The following is a 5,904-nucleotide window of genomic DNA, read 5'->3' on the forward strand; positions in this document are numbered from 1 at the left end:
ACCAAGGATTACTGTTATCTTTAAATTAGCAATTTTTCTTTAATCATGGTAAAAAACACATATAAAATTTACCATCTTAACTTTTTTTTTTGCGGTACGCGGGCCTCTCACTGTTGTGGTCTCTCCCGTTGCGGAGCACAGGCTCTGGACGCGCAGGCTTAGCGGCCATGGCTCACGGACCCAGACGCTCCGCGGCACGTGGGATCTTCCCGGACCGGGGCACGAACCACTGCGCCACCAGGGAAGCCCCATCTTAACTATTTTTAAGAGTACAGTTCAGTAGTGTTAAGTATATTCACATTGCCTTCTCTAGAGCTTCAGCTTGCGAAACTGAAACTCTATGCCAATTGAACGCCAATTCCCTATTTCCCCCTCTTTCAGCCCCTGGCAACGACCATTTTATTCTGTTTCTGTGAGTTGGACTACTTTAGATACCTCATGTAAGTGGAATCATACAGCGTTTATCTCTGTGTGACTGGCTTATTTCACTTAGCATAATGTCCTCAAGGTTTATCCATGTTGTAACATGTGACAGGATTTCCATTTTTTTTTCAAGCTGAATAATATTCCATTGCATGTATATACCACATTTTCTTTCTCCATTCATCTGTCCATGGATATTTGGGTTGCTTCTACCTCTTAGATATTGTGAGTAATGCTGCAATGAACTTGAGTATGCAAATAACTCTTTGAGACCCTATGTTGAATTCTCTTGGCTATACACCCAGAAATGGGATTCCTGGATCGTATGGTATTTCTATTTTTAATTTTTGAGGAATCTCCATTCTGTTTTCCATAGTGGCTGTATCACTTTTCATTCCTACCAACAGCACACAAGAGATTCCAAAAAATATGGAAAGCTTCATGAATTCGCATGTCATCCTTGTGAAGGGGCCATGCGAGTCTTCTCTGCATTGTTTCCATTTCAGTATACATGCTGCTGAAGCAACCACTAAATCTTAAAATTTTGAGATGACCTTCAGAACTTATTAACAAATCCCATGTAGGTGGCAGGCTGAGCCTCCCAGATTTATAAAAAAAATATAAAATACATGGTTGAATAACTAATTTTATTTTAAGAGGAATCAGATCAATGGTCAAGGAAAACTTACTAATAGGAAGCCCTCAAAGCATAGTCCCATACCCGAGCATCATTGGAGAACTTGCTAGAAATGCAGACTCTCAGGCCACACCCCAGAAACTTGCTGAATCAGAAATTCTGCAGGTTGGGTCCAGCAATCTGTGTTTTTAAAGCCTTCTAGGGGCTATTGATACATACAAAAGTCTGAAGCACTGTCTACATTTTGATTTTATTGATCTTAGAAAGAACCCTCTAAGCACTAATACTTTTCCTATTAATGCTTGAAATGCCAATAACATTTATTCCTTTTTGTTTTATATTACTTTTTTTGGTTGTTCAATTGCCTGGTCGGTGAAACAGACTTGCTCTAAGCATCAGCGACTTCAGGATTAAAAGCAGGCTCAGCCAGTAGTTCACACTATAAATTGTAACTATAGCAACTTCTTAGTCATGAAGTAAAATGACTAAGTCTGTGAAATGAGGAGACTAGATCAAAGATGGAAAATCTCTGCCTTACATGCCACCACCACTTTTCCAAAGCCCAAGGCGGACACTGCTAATTGATCAAGACACTCTGTACCTCCCAGTGCAGGTAGAGTCTCAACAAGGCAGACATTGCTAATTGATCAAGACACTCTGTACCTCCCAGTGCAGTTGGAGTCTCAGAATCTTTCTTAACACAGCCCTACCAAAAAATTAGTTATGTTATGAGATGAAATCCATTTGCTACCAGATAATCTTCATTGCCCCATTTATCTCTGTCTTTAAATAATATGGACTCCCAATACTATCAATTCTAGGCTGTTCTCTAGAACTGTAAATACTCTGTGAGCTTAGTTTCCTCATCTATAAGATACTACTGATGTTATCTACCTCATGGGGTTTTTAGGAAGATTAAACAAAATAATGCATTTGAACCAGCTAGATCAGCACTAGACACAAAGTTTTTAAAATGTCATTAAACCTTAGTTCCTGTATTCTTTACTCGTATTTACATTTTTTTTTCTGACCACTCACCTTACCCTTGGCTAGCAACCATAGCTGATCAAGCTCCGTGTTTCTCTGAGCAGTATAAGTCCTCCTGGTATTGGCTTGGCCATAATGAGAATTGACTGTTTTCTTAGCCTTTGCCCCTGTTGCAGTGTTTTCCTCACCACTCTGCTTACCAAGCCTGCACATTGATTCAAACAAGTAGCCTTTGGGTGAAAAGGGAACATTTTTACTTCTTATTTAAACTAATCTCACAACAGCAAAATATAAATAATCTTCTCCAGCACAAAACTAAACCTTGCACACATACAACCAATGTCCTAGTGTTGACCTAATATGGTGTTAATGAGGATGTTTCCCTCTTGGATTAAATGCAAAGAAGTTAAGATTTATTGACGACTATGCATGTGCAAAAGCTTTGTTAGACAATTTGCTATTATATCTGATTTATTCTGCTCAAGAACACTCCGAGATATGTGTAACTACACTGTTCCTGATTTACAGGTAAGAAAATTGAGGTTCAGAGACCTTAAGAAACATAACTAGTCATAAGCTTAAAAGAAGGATCAGCTACCTAATTTGCAGGGGCTGGTTCAAAATGAAGATGCAAGTCCTCTTTAGTCAAAAAATTATTAAGAATTTCAAGACAAATACTGTAGAGCATTAAGCCAAGCACAGGACCCTCTGAGCATGGGTTGTGGGCTACTGCACAGGCTAGACGCCCATGAAGCTGGCCCTGCTTGTGTCAGAACTCATTCCAAAACCTATGTCACTTTTCTGTTTCATCATATATGAGAGCCAAGTGACTTTTATGGAACCTAAAAGTTTAGAATAGGAAACAATGCTTCTGGGTGCAGTATGGAGTTTTTTTGAAGTAATCACAAGCAAGCCTCTGTGGCTGTTTACATATAAACCAAAGGGTGACAAAATCTTGGGACTGAAACAGAAATGCCATGGAACCCTCTTCAGTAGGTGCAATCTACTGGATAAAAATAAATGATGGACTCCATTGCTTCACTTTATTTCCCTCCATCTTATAATTCCAAGAACCCAGCATGGTTCTCTTAGACCCAATGGGATTTTGGATGAATGGATTCATCCAGCAATTCATTAAGTGATGATGAAAAGGAGGCAGAACCTTGGAAGTAGGAACCCTGTAGACCCCACATAGAGATGCTATAACACTGTTACTGTCAAAAGCCCAGAGGGTGCTGAAGCCAAGAGCTTAGAAGAAGAGAAGCAGCTGTGATAGGTATAATGACCCAAGTGGAGCAGTGAGAGTGGAAATTCAGGGCAGATGCAGGGCGGATCGACATGACTTCATGGGAGAACCTCCTCCCACATTCTCCTACCATGAGATGTGTGTCCTACCATGAGACAAGAAGAAAAGAAAAAGAGTGACCTGGGCTTTGAAACTATGCAGGTCATGGTTGGGGCCCAAGTTGTCATTTTGAATTTCACCCTCCTAGGACTTTAGTGTGACAATTATTTATGAAGACACAATTATCCTGTGATGCTTGCCTTAAAAATCTAGCTGCTTCTGCCCCTGATATTCTGAGAATGATAGAAACTGACTGGATCATTAGCGGTTGCCCCAGTCTCACAGGTGTCTTTGTCACCCTCTTCACCAAATCTCACTCCACATTTTGTTCTACTTCGTGACTGGTGGGTGGGCTGTAACTGACAGAAGAATCTGAATTATCATCTTTTCAAACATAAGTTTAAACTAGGTCTGTATGACTTCATCGGTTTAGGGCAAGGGTTAAGAAATATCTGATTTTACCAGATGCAAATTTGCAGAGGTGATGAGAGACAAAAAAATTCTTATTCTTCAGTAAGGGATCTTGCTGAGACACCCAAAGCACCTCAAGGTTTTAACTCCTTAAAAATCACTTTCTTCAAGTCCATGTACTGCCTGGTCTCATTAAGATCAGACAGACCCAGGCTAGCATCTCAATCTCGCCACTAGCTGTGTGACCTTGGTCTAATTACTCATCTTTTTTTGGATCTCAAATTTCTCAATGAAGATAATAACTACCGTTCAAGCCTGATGTAAAATTAAATGAAATAGTACAAGTGCAAGGGTTTAGTAGAGTCTACGTTCTACTGTAGCTTCTCAAGCAATATTTGCTTCATTATAAGTGATTTCATGAACAGGCAGTCAATACATGGAAAAAATGGTTTTTTTTTTCTTTTCTTACACACTCTCATTCCAGAGTCATCTAAGACATAAACATGAAACATAAACACTCTATTCTTACATAGAAATTTATAGTTTATAAAATGAGGCATTATCTCATTTAATCCTTGTAGAAGTTCTTGAGTGACAGTTTAGGAAGGGGTTGTCATTTCCGTTTTATAGAAAAAGAAAGTAGGCTAAGGGCAGTAGTTTTAGTTTAATTAACAAATCCATACAATTGAAAGAAGGAAGGAAGGAAGGAAAGGAGGAAGGGAGGAAGGGAGGAAGGAAAGAAGGAGGAAGGATGGGGCTCAAGTCCAGGCCCTTTAACTTTAAATTCTTTCCATTTTAGAAAACCACCATCTTTGAACACTGAAGCAACCCATCTGTAATCATTGGACCTGATTAATGGCTTAATCTGTCTATGGTATAATTTCTGGAAAACACGAAGGAGACTTTTCATATAAGCCTGTCAGAAAAGATTCAGGCTCAGAAGAAGCAATCTTTTAATCACCTTCAGTTGTGTTATCTCCAAGACGGCTTCTGGTGGATCAGAGATTAGGACACATAGTCATTTCAAATGTGTCATTCTCAGTGTTCTCACCTGCCAGTCAGAGCCTAGAACAATTTCAGATGAGACCATGGACAGGTTTATGACGCAGGAATGCTTTTAGATTAGATACCAAAGAGGTGGACTAACTCAGAAATTCCAAGAACACTTGGCTCCCTAAATAGAACGATGGTACTAAGCACTGAAGTGAAAACCCTAACTACAGTATCCCGTTTAATCTCCCCATATACCTGAAGAGTAGATATTTTTATCCCCGTTGTATAAATAAGAATCTGTAGCTCATAGAATTTAGGTAACTTGTCCAAAATTAGTGGCTGAGCTTCAATGTCAACCCCGACTTGTCTGAACCCAAACCCCATGTTTTAACACCTGACCAGGAGTTCTCAACTAGCAGTCCACAGATCAGAGCAGGGCTGACAAGAAAGGAAAAATACAGATATCCTCGTTCCATTCGACCACGAATATTCTAACTCAGTACATCTGGGATGGAGCCCCTAATTCTGTACCTTTAGCAAATATTCTGGGTAATTATACGGGACAGCTAGGTGTGAAAAGCTTTCCCATGGGCCTCCTCAGGAGACAAATACATACTTCTTAGAGAAATGGTACCTGGAATACTCAGCACTTAGCTGGTGTGATGGGTATGAATTGCTCCTTGACACCCAAGGTGCATGAACAATCCTATTTCTCTATGCTTGCAAATCAATTATGTCCTTTCAAACTCTCACTTAACTACGCTAATGAGTCATTTTGTATGACCTTGGAACATGCTAGAAGCTCTCAGGATTACTCAAAAATTAGGAAGGAGCCTTTTCTTTGGCCCCTCATAGTCATCGCCGTTGCTCAATCTGTTGCACTGGTTCTCCTCGTTTGCACAAGCTGCAGAGTCACCAGCCCTTCCTGGAGGCACTCTGTGGCTCCCTGGCTGTGACCCTGAACTCCTCTTCTTTTAGGACCCCTTTCCCTGTATGCTACTGGGGGTAGTTCTCACTAACTCAAGAAAATCAGAAGTGCAATCATCCTTCCCGATCTCAGAAGAGCTCCCCTAATCTCCTCCTAACCGACCAAGCGAAGTAGCCCTTT

The 5,904-nt window shown here is 40.3% G+C and overlaps 1 non-coding gene across 1 annotated transcript; it reads right to left on the reverse strand.

Moving 5' to 3' along the window:
- Positions 1-846: 846 nt before the first annotated feature.
- On the reverse strand, positions 847-949 carry LOC114895722. The gene has a single exon (XR_003793622.1). It is a non-coding gene; the product is annotated as a U6 spliceosomal RNA (small nuclear RNA).
- Between the last annotated feature and the right edge of the window lie 4,955 nt (positions 950-5,904).

The sequence above is a fragment of the Monodon monoceros genome, unplaced genomic scaffold (assembly GCF_005190385.1).
Source record: "Monodon monoceros isolate NGI ecotype Baffin Bay Population unplaced genomic scaffold, NGI_Narwhal_1 Super_Scaffold_14, whole genome shotgun sequence".
Taxonomy (NCBI): Eukaryota; Metazoa; Chordata; class Mammalia; order Artiodactyla; family Monodontidae; genus Monodon; species Monodon monoceros.